Genomic DNA, 16,989 nt, shown 5'->3' with positions numbered 1-16,989 from the left:
GGGACGACAGCACCAGCGTCTCAGTTTACTATAATTCCCTGTGTCCATGGACCCCTGGATCTGCTGCCTTTATCTAAGGGGGAACATTACCTACCAAAATCTAAACTGAACAAGTGAGTTTTCAGCCTAGTTTTAAAGATCGAGACCGAGTCCCAAACATTTTCTGGAAGATCATTCCAGAGTTTGGGGGCTTTATAAGAAAAAGCTCTTCCCCCAGCTGTAGCCTTATGATTTCTAGGAACTATAAGCCAGCACTCTGGGATCTGAGTAGTCGTGATGGCTCGTAATGGGAAATAAGGTCTTGCAGGTACTCAGGAGCGAGCCCATGTAAGGCTTTATACGTCAATAAAAGAATTTTATAATCAATACGAAATTTAACAGGCAGCCAGTGAAGTGATGATAGCATTGGACTGATATGGGGCTGATATGGACTGATATTGGGCTGCACCATTTTGGACTAGTTGAAGTTTGCTTAAATTCCTGCTTGTACATCCTGACAGTAGTGCATTACAGTAGTCTAGCCTGGAAGTAATAAAGGCATGTACTAGTGTTTCTGCATCACACAGGGATAGGGCATTTCTTATCTTGGCAATGTTGAAGATGTAGAGAAGCTGTCCTAGTGATGCTGCCTATGTGTTGATCGAATAATAATTTGAAAGAAAGATTTTTTGCTCCTGAGCCAGGTGTAACTGGAAAGTCGGCGAGATTTAAAATTAAATCTGGTAGTTTATTTCTTGCCAATTTAGGACCCAGAAGGAGAACCTCTGTTTTGTTACTGTTTAGTAGGAGGAAGTTCCTTAACACCCAGCATTTCACACCTTTTACACAGCCCTCTATTTTCTTTAACCTGTATTTTTCATCAGGCTTGGCTGATATGTACAGTTGAGTATCGTCTGCATAACAATGAAAGTTTACACCATGGTTACTTATAACTGCCTAACGGTAACATGTATAGTGTAAAAAATGGTCCTAAAAGCCATGAATTCCAAATCTTACTTTTGAATAATTGGAATACAAGTTGACGAACTGGTAACGTTCTGTTAAGTAAGATTGGAACCATGATAGGGCTGTCCCTGTGACTCCAACCATGTTTTCTAACCTTTCTAGGAGAATATTGTGGTCTATTGTATTGAAAGCTGCACTGAGGTCAAGTAGCACTAACAGGGATACATGGCCTTGATCAGAGGCAAGAAGATCATTATCTTAACTAGAGCTGTCTCAGTGCTGTGATGTGGCCTAAATCCAGATTGGAATTTTTCATATATATGGTTCTTATGTAGATATGAACTAAGTTGTTGGGCCACAGCTTTTTCTAAGATCTTCGATATAATGGCAAGTTAGAAATAGGCCTGTAATTAAACAATATGCTAACATCAAGATTTAGTTGCTTGATCAGGAGGTTTGATAACTGCTAGTTTAAAAGCTTTGGAAACATAGCCCAAACCAAGGGACGAGTTTACTATAGTTAAAAGAGGGTTTATAATGACTGGCAGTACTTCTTTGAGTAATTTTGAGGGAATTGCATTGAGTATACAGGTTGTGCAATTTGCAGAGGAGATAATCTTCTCTAGCTCTAGCTGTGGGAGTGGGGGAAAAGTTTCCAGGCTCTTTTCTACAACTGTGTTTTGTTTTACATCATCCAAGTCACATGACAGCCAAGTTGGATTTAATACTGTGGGTTGAATTTGTTGTCTAATATTTTCAATTTTATTATTAAACAAGTCCATAAAAACTTCACTGGTGAGAGTTGCTGAAATTTCTGGTTCAGTACCTGCCTGTTTTTGTGATTTGGGAAATCACTAAACAGAACTCTAGGATTATATTGTTCTCGATCAGCGGGCCAGATATGCTGAACGAGCTTTTGTGAGAGCATTTCTATACTCTATAAGGCTGTCCTTTTTCTGACCATTTCTGCTCTAGTTTCCGAACTGTTTGTTTTACGGTATGGGTTTTATCGTTGTACCATGGGTCGAGCTTTTTCTGCCATATTCTTTTTATTTTTTAAGTTGAGCCACATTTTCTAAAGTGGATCGGAAGGTATTTTCTAAATAATCGGTTAGTAACTGTAGCTACAGTGCCCTCCATAATTATTGGCACCCCTGGTTAAGATGTGTTCTTTAGCTTCTAATAAATTGAGGGTTTTTTTAAATATAGGACCACGATGGAAAAAAGAGCAAAATCCAACCTTTATCTCAAGTGCATTTATTCAGTAGGAAAAAAATCCCACATTAAGAAATAATTGTTTAACATCAAATAATGTGTGCCACAATTATTAGCACCCCTGATGTTAATACTTTGTACAACCCCCCTTTGCCAACAAAACAGCACCTAATCTTCTCCTATAATGTTTCACAAGATGGGAGAACACAGAAAGAGGTATCTTCGACCATTCCTCTTTGCACAATCTCTCTAAATCATCCAGCGACCTGGGTCCTCTCCTCTGCACTCTCCTCTTCAGCTCACCCCACAGGTTTTTAATGGGGTTAAGGTCTGGGGACTGAGATGGCCATGGGAGGAGCTTGATTCTGTGTGTGGTCAACCATTTCTGTGTAGATCTTGCCATATGTTTAGGGTCATTATCTTGCTGAAAGACCCAGTGACGACCCATCTTCAGCTTTCGGGCAGAAGCCACCAGATTTTGTTTTAAAATGTCCTGGTATTTCAAAGCATTCATGATGCCATGCACCCTAACAAGGTTCCCTGGGCCTTTGGAAGAAAAGCAGGCCCACAGCATCACTGATCCTCCCCCGTATTTCACAGTGGGCATGAGGTGCTTTTCTGCATACTCAGCTCTTGTGTTACGCCAGACCCACTTACAGCATTTGTTGCCAAAAAGCTCTATCTTTGTTTCATCTGACCAAAGCACATGGTCCCAGTTGAAGTCCCAGTACTGCTTAGCAAACTCCAAACGTTTACGTTTATGATTGTGAGTGAGAAAAGGTTTTTTCCGTGCATGCCTCCCAAACAGCTTGTTGGAGTGTAGATAGTGTCTGATGGTTGTTTTGGAGACTTCGTGACCCCAAGATGCTACCATTTGTTGCAGTTCCGTAACAGTGAGCTTTGGAGAACTTTTTATTTCTCTTATCATCCTCCTCACTGTGCGTGGTGGCAAAATAAACTTGCGTCCTCGTCCAGACTTGTTTACCACTGTTCCAGTTGTTTTAAACTTCTTAATAATTCCTCTGACAGTAGATACGGACAGGTGTAGGTGAGTGGCTATTTTCTTGTAGCCATTGCCTGACCTGTGAAGGTCAACACACATCTGCCTTACTTGAATGCTATGTTCCTTTGTCTTTCCCATGTTGAAGAGAAATGGCCTCTGTCACGTCATAATTATACCCCAGGGAAACAAGAAGTTGTGAATTGCTAATTAAATGTTCCTACATACTTTGATTAACTTCGTAAACTACTGTAGAAGTGACAGAAATTCTTTAATTACATTTATTTCCTAAGAATTGTTAGGGGTGCCAATAATTGTGGAACAGGTGATTTTATGAAGAAAAATTATTTCTTAGTCAGGGATTTTATTTTCCCCCTAAAACTCTACTTGAGTTAAAGGTTACATTTTTCTACAATTTTCAGTGTGACAGTATGTTTCCACAATAAAAACTGAATTTATTTTAAGGCTTTTGACACATCTTAACCAGGGGTGCCAATAATTATGGAGGGCACTGTACATTGGGTCTGATGGAGTGAAAACTGGCATTGATGGTTCTGGCAGATTTTATATAAATTGTAGGTCAGTAAAAGGTTTTGAGCGCTTTGTAGAATAACGAGGGAACGTACATATTATGGCTAAAACGTAGCTCATATGAAATCAAGTGGTCGGAGACTGCTGGGGTTTTCAGTAGGATATTAAGCTTGTCTATGTTAAGACCTAGTGTCAAAACTAAATCTAAAGTGTGACTACAGTAGTGTGTAGGCCCTGTCACATTTTGGGTAATACCAGAGTCTAGAATTGAAGTAAATTACTTTAAAAAATAAATGAAGTAAATTTTTAATGGGTCATCTACCTTCTCAAAGTGAATATTAAGATCTCCTACAATTATTACTTTATCATTGAACACAGCCAGGTTTGCAGCGAAATCACTAAATTATTTTAAAAATTCAAAGTAGGGCCCTGGTGGTCTGTAAATGTTAAATAATGAAAAAGAATGCATTTTTGTGACCGGATTTGTAACATGAATGGAAAGGACCTCAAAGGAAGTGAAAGTGTCACATTGTTTCTGACCAATATCTAGAGTATTTTGGTAGATTACACAGACTCCACCTCCCTTGCCTGATAATCTTGACCTATGTGCATAATTATAGCCTATAGGGGTGGCTTCATTTAAAGCTGAATATTCATCTGGTCTAACCCATGTTTCAGTGAGACAAAAAATGTCAAATTTATGATCGCTTATAATTTAATTTACGATGACTGCTTTTGAGTTTAGTGATCTTATATTGAGTAGTCCAAATTTTAGATCTAAGGTGTCATCATCTGAATACGGATATATATTGATTAGGTTGTTTAAATGGGCTGATTGAGTTTGTCTATGATTAAATTTAGCTTTAATTTGGGGCAAAGACAGTCTCAAAGGGTGACGCCTCAAGGCAGGTCGCAGACGGTCAGTTTAGCCTGTCTGCGGCCTGGTCCCGGCTCTGGACTGTCAGCAGCTGTTTACACTACACTGCCGACTAACTAAAAGACTGAGCTATGCTGCAAGAAAGAAAGGCAGCACGCTCCCATATGGGGTGGACACCATCCCTACCTATAAGACCAGGCTTGCCCTCAAAACGTAACCAATTGTCTATAAAGCCCACTTGATTTTCAGAACACCTCTTGGACATTCAGCAGTTTAATCCCGAAAGCCTGCTGTAGGCTTCCGCGCCTGTGGCATTGGGATGAGGCCAGAGCAAGTTACAGCATTGGACATCGTCTGGGCCTGTTTAATCACCTCTCTAATCTTACCCTTAGTTATCTCAGACTGCCGCAGATGAATATCATTGGCCCCGACATGTACGACTATCCTCGGATATCTCATCAGCTAACAGTCTAAGGTTGCCACCTTAATGTCTGGCGCTCTGGCTCCCGATAAACATCTAAATGTTACTGCTGGCACCCCTAAAGGAGTTGCTAATTTCACATGTCGGACAATCGAGTCTCCTATAACCAGAGTAATTTTAACAGGTTCCAAAGTGGGTGTTTCACTTAGCAAACCTGTTTGACACGCGAATCGGAGAAGCATGGTGTTCCCAGTGGGCTAACTTTGGCCTCAGCGTTAGCATTAGCCTTAGCTTTCTGGCTAGACTGCCGAGTCATCACCCATTCGCCCCGCTGCAAGGGCTCCAACACCGGAGTCGAGGGGGTGCTAACTCTCCCTAAGGCACCCGAAGCTGCTGACACTTACTATTGCTGTCTATCCCTTAAACCCCAGATGCGCACCTCTAGCTGGTCCACTTTCTCCACCAGAGAGAAAACGCTCTCAGTCGCTCGCTGATTATATGGTCGATTTGACTTGGTTGGGGCTTCAAACTGGGAGAACTCAGTATTTCACCTGTTATAGTATAGTTCACACTTTGTCATACTGCCAGTCCAAAAATGATTTCCATTATAGAGGACAGACTGCTTTTGGACTTTGATGTAAATGGGTTTCAGTACTTTAACATTTAGCATAGTGCTGGGTGATATCATCTATATCAGTATACTGTGATACCATTTCCTGTTAGTGATATTTTGAGTAATATGCATGATACACAAAGGGCATTTAATTTTGTCCACTATTCAGTACTTGATGGTTTATATTTAACTCATTTGCGTAAAATCCATAAAAATAAGGAAACTTGATTAATTTAGCTACCTAGCTTGTAATTTAGTATTGTGTAATTTAATATAGTGTAGCTAGCTAACTGCAAATGTTTGGCTCAAGAGTTGCACTAATCAAATGCCAGGGGCACCAGCTGCTCCTAAGTGGCACTAACCATTGGCACCTGCTGCTCAGGTGTGGCACTAACCAAACACCAAAGTATTAATTTTTAACAATTATCCATCCATTATCTTCCGCTTCTCCGGGATTCGGGTGGCGGGGGCAGCATCCTAAGCAATGAGGCCCAGACCTCCCTTTCCCCAGCCACTTCCACTAGCTCTCCAAGGGGGATTCCGAGGCGCTCCCAGGCCAGCTGGGCGATATAGTCACGCCAGCGTGTCCTGGGTCTTCCCCGGGGTCTCCTCCCAGGTGGACTTGCCTGTGACACCTCCCGAGGGAGGCTTCCAGGAGGCATCCTTACTAGATGCCCGAACCACCTCAGCTGACTCCTCTCGATGTGAAGAAGCAGCGGCTCTACTCCGAGTCCCTCCCGGATGACCGAACTTCTCACCCTATCTCTAAGGGAGAGTCCAGACACCCTGCGGAGGAAACTCATTTTGGCCGCTTGTATTCGCGATCTTATTCTTTCAGTCATTACCCAAAGCTCATGACCATAGGTGAGGGTGGGAACGTAGATCGACCGGTAAATCGAGAGCCTTGCCTTATGGCTTAGCTCTTTCTTTACCACAACAGACCGGTAAAGAGCCCGCATCACTGCTGACCCAGCACCAATCCGCCTGTCAATCTCCCGCTCCCTTGTACCATCACTCGTGAACAAGACCCTGAGATACTTGAACTCCTCCACTTGAGACAAGAGCCTATCCCCGACCCAGAGAGGGCTCTCCACCCTTTTCCGCCTGAGAACCATGGCCTCGGATTTGGAGGTACTGATTCTCATCCCGGCCGCTTCGCACTCGGCTGCAAACCGATCCAGCGAAAGCTGAAATTCGTGGCCTGATGTCCCCAATAGGACCACATCATCTGCAAACAGCAGCGATGTGACCCTGAGGTCACCAAACCAGACACCCTCCATCCCCTGACTGCGCCTAGAAATTCTATCCATAAAAATTATGAATAGAATCGGTGACAAAGGGCAGCCCTGACGGAGTCCAACTCTCACTGGGAACGAGTCTGACTTACTGCCGGCCATGCGAACCAAACTCCTGCTTTGTTTGTACAGGGCCTGAATGGCTCGTAGCAAAGAGCCATGTACCCTGTACTCCCGAAGCACATCCCACAGAATACCCCGGGGAACACAGTCGAATGCCTTCTCCAGATCCTCAAAGCACATGTGGACTGGTTGGGCAAACTCCCATGAACCCTCCAGAATCTTGGAGAGGGTGAAGAGTTGGTCCAGTGTTCCACGACCAGGGCGGAACCCGCACTGTTCCTCCTGGATCCGAAGTTCAACTATAAGCCAGACTCTCTTCTCCAGTACCCCTGCATAGACCTTACCAGGGAGGCTGAGGAGTGTGATTCCCCTGTAGTTGGAACACACCCTCTGGTGCCCTTTTTTAAAAAGAGGCACCACCACCCCAGTCTGCCAATCCAGTGGCACCATCCCCGATGTCCACACAATGTTGAAAAGGTGTGTCAGCCAAGACAGCCCCACAACATCCAGAGCCTTGAGGAACTCAGGGCGGATCTCATCCACCCCTGGAGCCTTGCCACCAAGGAGCTTCTTAACTACCTCAGCGACTTCGGCCTCAGTAATGGACAAGCATATTCCCATGTCCCCAGACTCTGTCTCCTCACTGGAGAACGTGTCGGAGGGATTGAGAAGGTCCTCAAAGTAGCTATTCCTTCCACCGCCCAATGACGTCTTCAGTCGAAGTCAGCAGCACACCATCTCCACTATATACAATGCTAGTGGCACACTGCTTTCCCCTTCTGAGTCGCCTGACGGTTTGCCAGAATCTTTTCGGAGCCGACTTAGTCACTTTCCAAGGCCTCACCAAACTCCTCCCATACACAGGTTTTTGCCTTGGCGATGACTGAAGCCGCAGAGCGCTTGGCCTGTCGATACCTGCCAGCTGCCTCTGGTGTCCCACAGGCCAACCATGCCCAGTAGGACTCCTTCAGCTTGATGGCATCTCTCACCTGGGGTGTCCACCACCGGGTTCGAGGATTACCGCCCCGACAGGCACCAACTACCTCACGGCCACAGCTACAGTCAGCCGCTTCAACAATGGAGGAACGGAACATGGCCATTCTGAGTCAATGTCCCCCACCTCCCCCGATATCTGGTCAAAGTTCTGAAGGAGGTGCGAGTTGACGATCAATCTGACAGGTTCTTCTGCCAGACGTTCCCAGCAAACCCTCACTATACGTTTGGGCTTGCCTGGTCTGACCGGCATCTTCCCCCACCACCTGAACCAACTCACCACCAGCTGGTGATCAGTTGACAGCTCAGCTCCTCCCTTTACCCGAGTGTCCAAAACACATGGCCGCAAGTCCGATGACACGACTACAAAGTCGATCATTGAACTGCGGCCTAGGGTGTCCTGGTGCCATGTGCACTTATGGACATCCTTGTGTTCAAACATGGTGTTCGTGCTGGACAAACTGTGGTTTGCACAGAAGTCCAAAAACTGAACACTACTCTGGTTCAGATCAGAGAGGCCATTCCTCCCAATCACACCCCTCCAGGTCTCACTGTCATTGCCCACGTGAGCGTTAAAGTCCCCCAGTAGGACAATAGAGTCTCCAGGAGGAGCACTTTCAAGCACCCTTTCCAAGGACTCTAAGAAGGCTGGGTACTCTGAACTGCTGTTCGGTGCATAAGCACAGACAGCAGTCAGGACCCGTTCCCCAACCCGAAGGCATAGGGAAGCTACCCTCTCATCCACCGGAGAAAACCCCAACATACAGGCACCGAGTCGAGGGGCTATGAGAAAGCCCACACATGCCCGCCGCTTCTCACCATGGGCAACTCCAGAAAAGAATAAAGTCCAGCCCCTCTCAAGGAGATTGGACCCAGAGCCCAAGCTGTGTGTTGAGGTGAGCCCGACTATATCTAGACGGTGTCTCTCAACCTCGCGCACCAACTCGGGCTCCTTCCCCACCAGTGAGGTAACGTTCCAAGTTCCAAAAGCCAGTTTCAGCAACCGAGGATTAGAACGCCAAGGCCCACGCCTTCGGACACTGCCCGATCCACAAAGCACCGAACCCCTACTACTGCCCCTCCCATTGGTGGTGGGTCGATGGGAGGGGGGACTCATGTAACTCCTTCGGGCTGGGCCCGGCCGGGCACCATGAGTAAATGCCCGGCCACCAGATGCTCGCTGGTGAGCCCCTCCCCCAGGCCTGGCTCCAGGGTGGGGCCCCGGTAACCCTGTTCCGGGCAGGGTACACAAAACCTGTTCTTGTCTTTCCATAGGGGTTATTATGGATCACACTTTGTCTGACCTGTCACCTAGGACCAGTTTGCCATGGGAGACCCTACCAGGAGCTTTTGCTCCAGACAACATAGCTCCTAGGATCATTCAAGCACGCAAACCCCTCCACCACGATAAGGTGGTGATCCATGGAGAGGTTTTTAACAATTATATTTTTAAAAAATTATAACATTGACAAAACTATGCAAACTAGGTAAAATGCAAAGTGCATTTTTTTAACTTAAGGTGGACCATCAGCCGAGGGCATGCAAAATCATGCAAAGGGCCAATATTCAAGCTAGTATTACTGCTATTGTTGCATGTCCTTTGGCTAAAGCGACTCATTTTGCTTCGAATTGTCCACCCAACATAAACCTGTGAACCAATAAAGCAATACATTACCTGTACAAAGTCTTCAAATCAACAATCCTCCATCACTTTTCCCAGGTTCTGATGGCCAATGGTGGTGCTTTGATGGGCTGCTAGTTAGCAGAGTTGAGTAGCCACTGTCCAAAGTCACTGCTTTGCTCACAGGAGTTGTTAATACGTGCCTTTTTTGAGTGGCACATGGCATTTGTGTGGCTGTGACACTACCAAGCAGCGTGAGCAGCAAGTGTCACTCATCGCCAGTTATTGATCATTTTGCTAGGTGGCGTATGTGCCATTTCCGGATGGTGGAGTTGCCACTTCCTGTTGCCAGATGCCAATGAGGGACTGATCCCTCACTGAGGTGAGGTTAAAAGTCATTTCTCAGCATGGATTATTATATTGAATATGTGGCCATACTACCCCCACTGGTACTGGGTGCAATATCAATACAATAAAAGCACCCCACCTTGTACTTATGCAGACACCTAAACGAAATACAGCTTCGACTACACCACCCCTATATTATGGGGAAGGGGACCCCTCTCACAGGCCACTCAACCAAAAGAGTGTCTAGAGCCAGCCAATAATACACCTGCATCAATCAGAATATAACATTGCAGTACATTTTATTTTACAATTATTAAAAAAACATTAAGAACAAAGAGTCTTAAAGACTGTAGTTACTATTGATAACTGTATGGGATTCAGGCTAATTACCAAAACTAGTTAGCATAGCACAGGCCCCAAATAAGTGTGGCCATGGAGGTGCCCAAATCCCACGGTGCTCTTCGCCCAAAAGTACCCCCAGTCAACGACCAATGACCATACAAACCCACGCTCACCAAATAAAGATCACCCACAGCAATACTACACAACAAATAAAACACCCAAAGATGGCACAGCCAGAGCACCGGGGCAGCCCACCCCTTGACCACAAATCAAAGAAAAGAAAAGTAGACACCTTCCAGGGTGCAACCATGAACAAATTACCTGGGATATGCTATTACAAAGTTCCATAAATAGCAGTGGTAATACCTAAAAACCTCAATCCCAATACTACATCCTAAACAAAAAACTACAATCCATAAAAATAGATACAAGAAACACTTATACCATTTGCAAGGCACACGATAATAAAAACAAAAACTGAGTGGAGGGAAGAAACAGTGGCCCGCAAGCACCCCGGCTGCAATCCCACTCCAGGTAACAGGCACTACTGACACCACTATGATTGCTTGCTCAGCATACTTGCTCCATAGCTAATATGTATGCAGACAACGGTAGATCAGCAGCACCACTTAAGCCATGGTTGATACCCAAACACGCCAGCCGTTGAGTCTGCTAAGCGCACTTCACTGATTCTCGCCTGGTTGGCTACCCCTGCTAACACACATGCACTAGGAATGAAAAATAATCTGAAATTACACTCTGCAGACTTCAAGCCATCACCACCAGCATCCTGCTAACAGTTAACAACCATATACAAACTTACCGAACAGAGTTCTTTCAACGGCGACAGCAAACAATCCCCACCATCTTTTTGTTTAACAAAGCAGGAAGTGAACTCACCTGGGTGTGCTCCCCCTTTATCTGTCCCCAGAAATCAGTACGCCGCCTACCCACAAGGTGTACAAAAAGCAGTCTTTTCCTTGTCCTCCTCTGCTACAGGAACCTGATTATAGCCACTTGCCAAGTCTAATGTGCTAAACCACTTGGCCCCACTCAAACCATCTAAGGACTATTCTGGGCAAAGGAAAGGCATATTGACTAGTCTTGGCATCGAGTTGACGGTAATCACCACAGACGAATGGACCCATCCTTGTTCTGCACCAATACTATGGGAGAAACATAAGGGCTAAAACTAGGATGCACCACTTGATGTTCTACTAGCTCCTGAATATGAGCTTTAACCAAATCGTATCGAGAAGGAGGTAAGCGGCGATACCTCTGTTGCACTGGAACCACATCCAGTAAAGGAATGGTATGCTGGACTAATGTGGTGCACCCCAGGTCACCATCTTTCGGCTGCTCCCTTTAGGGGTCGCCACAGCGGATCATCTGCCCCCATCTTGCCCCATCCACTGCCTCCTCTACTTTCACACCAACCATCTCCATGTCCACCTTCACTACATCCATAAACCTTCTCTGAGGTCTACCTCTTCTCCTTCTACCCGGCAGCTCCATCTCCAACATTCTTTGCCCAATATATCCACTATTCCTCCTCAACACCTGTCCAAACCATCTCAACCTGGACTCTTTGGCTTTATCTCCAAAGTGCTCCACCTTTATTGTCCCTCTGATCTGCTCATTTCTAATCCTGTCCATCCTTGTCACTCCCAACGAAAACCTCAGCATCTTCATCTCCGCCACCTCCAGCTCAGCCTCCTGTCTTTTAGGCAGAGCCACAGTCTCCAAACCATACATCATAGCAGGACGCACTACTGTCTTGAAAACCTTCCCTTTCACGCTTGCTGCTATCCTTCAGTCACATCAGCCCTGACATCCGTCCAGACCCACTCTATCCTGCCTGCACCCTCCTCTTCACCTCTTTTCTACATTGTCCATTGCTCTGGATGGTTGACCCAAGATATTTGAAGTCATCCACCTTTACGACCTCTACTCCTTGCATCTTCACCTTTCCACCTGCCTCCCTCTCATTCACTCACACACACACACTCCAACTGTCACTCCAACTGCACACCTCACCACTGTCTCACTATCCTCATTAGGGGTGTGCGATATATATCGTCTACGATAATATCTTAATTGCCACGTAAACGATGTGTAAGATGACGTTATCGAGTATGCTACAGACTGGGGGGGCGCCTCGGCTGCTGCGCATGCGCATTGAGAGAGTCCATACTGTGCGCTAGCATAAATGCCTAATGCTAAACATGAGTGAAGACACTGCGCCAGCCTCGCAATCTACCGCCTTAGATTTAATTCCTAGGCGAGGATCATCTTCACTCGCGTGGAGATGGTTTGGATTTGAAAAGACTGACGTTGGTCAAGACACCAATTTGCAAACTTTGTAAGAAAGCGGTTGCCGTAAAAGAAAGCTCGACAACTAACCTGTTCCATCATCTCCGAACAAACCACCGCAAAGATTATGAGGAATATGAAAAGCTGCGGGAGCCCGCTGTCATAGACAAACCTGAAACAACTAATGTGTCTGGTAAAACACACAGCAATCATTAACGGAGGTATTTAATAAAAAAGTGCCTTACGACAAAAAAGGCAGCAGGTGGCAAGAGATAACAAACGCGGTCACATATTATATCACAAAAGACATGATGCCTATTCAAGTAGTTGAGCGAGATGGCTTTAAACAACTTTTAAACACTATAGATTCAAGATATAAACTGCCTGGCCGAAAATATTTCAGTCAAACCGCTTTGCCCAAACTGTATGAATCATATCACCAAACTCTGGCGCATAAACTAAAAGACGTCGCACATTTTTCCACCACGGCTGATTTATGGTCAAGCAGAACGTCTGAGCCATACCTCTCACTGACAGCGCATTTCATCGACGAATTTTGGCACCTGCAAAGCTACTGTTTGCAAACATCATACTTTCCTGAAGATCACACAGGAGAGTTAATTGCCCAAGGTCTGCAAAATGCGCTGGCATCTTGGTCGCTGCGAGAAGACCGCATGGTGTGCATGACAACAGACAGTGGGGCTAATGTTGTCAGTGCACTACGGATAAACAAATGGAAGAGGCTTCCATGTTTTGGACACAGACTACATATTGCTATTGGTGAGTAACTTTTATATAATGCAATTGAAGTTACACTTTGTTACAAGTAGTGTGTGCAAACGTGAAAATGTTATGTACATTGTGTAACAAAGCAAAGCTGTTGTTGTATGCAAATAATATTTTAAATAGTACATGACATTTAAGTATAATGTAATATATAATAGGTTGTAATGTATATATATATATATAAATAAAACATTTTTCAGAGAGGAGCATGCGGGATCCGAGAATAGACAGAGCCATTGGGGTTTGCAAGAAGCTGGTCGGAGCTTTTTCCCAACAGCTGGAAAAAAAAAAAAGAAAAAACTTGCTGATGCACAAGAGCAGCTGAAGCTTCCGGAGCATAAACTCATCGCAGAGTCACCAACAAGATGGGGCTCAAGACAGCGCATGATAGAGAGATTCCTTGAACAGGAAAAGGCCATTCGTCATGTGTTGGCTGAAGACAAAAAGCACAGACACCTTGTCCCAACATGGCAGGATGTGGAGGTGCTGGAAGCGGTCAGCAAAGCACTTGGGCCTCTTCTAGAGTTCACAGGTGCTCTTTCAGGTGAGAAACTTGTAACAGTTTCCTACCTAAAACCTGTGCTGGCTTTGTTTAACACTGAATTCCTGAAGATAAAATCTGATGACACAGACCTAACCAAAAAAAACAACAAAAAAAACAATCTATCCTTGAGTACCTTAACACAAAATACACAGAGGACTGTGTGGACGAACTGTTGAGTCTGGCATCAACACTTGACCCCCGGTTCAAAAATCGCTACAATGATGATGACACAATCAAAGTCATTGTGACAACAGCTACAGCAGAACTACAGGCTATAGCAACAGAGGAAGACAGCCCTACCCAAGGTCTCAACTGCTTCAGCTCAGGCATCAGCAACAAAAGTTGGAGGAGATGACAGGAGAGCCAGCAAAGAAGACACAAAAGTCTTTTAGCAGTTATTTTAAGAAATTGCAGGAAGCTCAGTGCATCTTAAAACTGATGCTGGAAAATGCTGCTATTTTTTCTGTCCTTCTGTCATTTTGATACAAAGACAATGTTACTTTCTTGTCTGAAAATTGTAGACTTTGTTAACATTAGAGTCATTGGATTACAAATGCTTTAAAAACCTTTTTTCCCCCAGAAGTGCTGCACCTTTTTTGGCAAGTTCTTCAGTTTGTTTAATACTTTTTGTTATGTATGTGCAATATTATATATATTAATAAATTATATAACTATTATACAGTATTAAGGTTATTCATTTACTTAAACATGCTATAGTTTTTTGCCTTTTGTGCAATTTGACCAAACTTGAAGCAAGTAATTTGTTTACAAATGTTGTATTTGTTTCTGTGTCTGTTGAATATTTGTTCTATTTGCACTGCATTGATTTCAATGTTTGTTTGTTTGAAATAAAATATGCCTTAAAAAAGAAAATGCATTAAGTATATTGTTAATATAATTAGTAAGCAATAATTAATCATTTAAGAAGTGCAAGCTAAAAAATATAAGAATATATATATATATATATATATATATATATATATATATATAAAAAAGACTTTAAACAAATTTTTAAATAATGCAAAATATCGTCCATTATCGTTATCCACAAAATTACAGAAAATATCGAGATATCATTTTTTTGGCCATATCGCACACCCCTAATCCTCATACATGTCCTGCACCACCCTAACATACTTTTCAGCTACACCTGACTTCCTCATACAGTACCACAACTCCTGTCTTGGCACCCTATCATATGCCTTCTCTAGATCCACAAAGACACAATGTAGCTCCCTCTGACCTTCTCTGTACTTCTCTACCAACACTCAATTGCATCTGTGGTACTCTTTCTGGGCATGAAATCAAACTGCTGCTCACTGATATGAACCTCTCACCTTAGCCTTGCTTCAACAACTCTTTCCCACACGTTCATGGTGTGGCTCATCAACTTTACACCTCTGTAGTTACTGCAGCTCTGCACATCACCCTTGTTCTTAAAAATTGGGACCAGTACACGGCTTCTCCACTCATCAGGCATCCTCTCACTCTCCAGGACTTTGTTCAACAATCTGGTTAAAAAGTCCACTGCCTTCTCTCCTGAACATCTCCATAGGTATGTCATCTGGACCAACTGCCTTTCCATTCTTCATCCATTTTAAAGATGCCCTCACTTCCACCTTACTAATTCTCTGCACTTCCTGTTCCACCATCTCTCACCCCCTCTCTCTCTGGCCTCTCTCTCTGGCCTCTCTCTCTGGCCTCTCTCTCTGTCTGTCTGAATGTCTGTCGCTCTCTCGCTGCCTGTCGCTCTCTCTGCCTCTCTGTCTGTCGATCTCTCTCTCTGCCTCTGTCGCTCTGTCTTTCTCTCTCAGCCTCTCTGTCTCTCCCTGTCTGTCTGCGTCTCTCTCTCTCTCTCTCTGTCCGTCTCTGTCTCTCTCTGTGTCCATCTCTGTCTGTCTGTCGCTCTCTCTCTGTCTGCCTCTCTGTCTGTCGGTCGCTCTCTCTGTCTGTCTGTCTGTCGCTCTCTGCCTCTCTCTCTGCCTGTCGCTCTCTCTGCCAGTCTCTCTCTCTCTCTGTCCGTCTCTCTGCCAGTCTCTCTCTCTCTCTCTGTCCGTCTCTCTGCCCGTCTCTCTCTCTCTCTGTCGTCTCTCTGCCCGTCTCTCTCTCTGTCCATCTCTCTGCCAGTCTCTCTCTCTGTCCGTCTCTCTGCCAGTCTCTCTCTCTGCCCGTCTCTCTCTCTGTGTCCGTCTCTCTGCCCGTCTGTCTCTCTGTCCCTGTCTCTCTCTGTTTGTCTGTCTCTGTCTCTCTCTCTGTCCGTCTCTCTCTGTCCGTCTCTCTCTCTCTCTCTCTCTGTCCGTCTCTCTCTCTCTCTCTCTGTCCGTCTCTCTCTCTCTGTCCGTCTCTCTCTCTCTCTCTCTGTCCGTCTCTCTCTCTCTCTCTCTGTCCGTCTCTCTCTCTCTCTCTCTCTGTCCGTCTCTCTCTCTCTCTCTCTCTCTCTCTCTCTCTCTCTCTCTCTCTCTGTCCGTCTCTCTCTCTCTCTCTCTCTCTCTCTCTCTCTGCCCGTCTCTCTCTCTCTCTCTCTGTCCGTCTCTCTCTCTCTCTCTCTGTCCGTCTCTCTCTCTCTCTGTCCGTCTCTCTCTCTCTCTCTCTCTGTCCGTCTCTCTCTCTCTCTCTCTCTCTCTCTCTCTCTCTCTCTCTCTCTCTCTCTCTGTCCGTCTCTCTCTCTCTCTCTCTCTCTCTCTCTCTGCCCGTCTCTCTCTCTGTGTCCGTCTCTCTGCCCGTCTGTCTCTCTGTCCCTGTCTCTCTGTTTGTCTGTCTCTGTCTCTCTCTCTGTCCGTCTCTCTCTCTCTCTCTCTCTCTCTCTCTCTCTCTCTCTCTCTGTCCGTCTCTCTCTCTCTCTCTCTCTCTCTCTCTCTCTCTCTGTGTCCGTCTCTCTCTCTCTCTCTCTCTCTCTCTGCCCGTCTCTCTCTCTGTGTCCGTCTCTCTGCCCGTCTGTCTCTCTGTCCCTGTCTCTCTCTGTTTGTCTGTCTCTGTCTCTCTCTCTGTCCGTCTCTCTCTCTCTCTCTGTCCGTCTCTCTCTCTCTCTCTGTCCGTCTCTCTCTCTCTCTCTCTCTCTCTCTCTCTCTCTCTCTGTCCGTGT

At 45.2% G+C, this 16,989-nt stretch overlaps 1 protein-coding gene across 1 annotated transcript in view; it reads right to left on the bottom strand.

Moving 5' to 3' along the window:
* LOC108415305 (polyunsaturated fatty acid lipoxygenase ALOX15B-like) overlaps positions 1-16,989 on the bottom strand; it is a 42,964-nt gene that overhangs the window by 14,430 nt on the left and 11,545 nt on the right. The gene's annotated exons all lie outside the window — the stretch shown is intronic.

Source organism: Pygocentrus nattereri, chromosome 5 (assembly GCF_015220715.1).
Source record: "Pygocentrus nattereri isolate fPygNat1 chromosome 5, fPygNat1.pri, whole genome shotgun sequence".
Lineage (NCBI taxonomy): Eukaryota > Metazoa > Chordata > Actinopteri > Characiformes > Serrasalmidae > Pygocentrus > Pygocentrus nattereri.
Note: the sequence above shows the minus strand (reverse complement) of the source record. Positions and strands in the feature narration are given on the sequence as shown.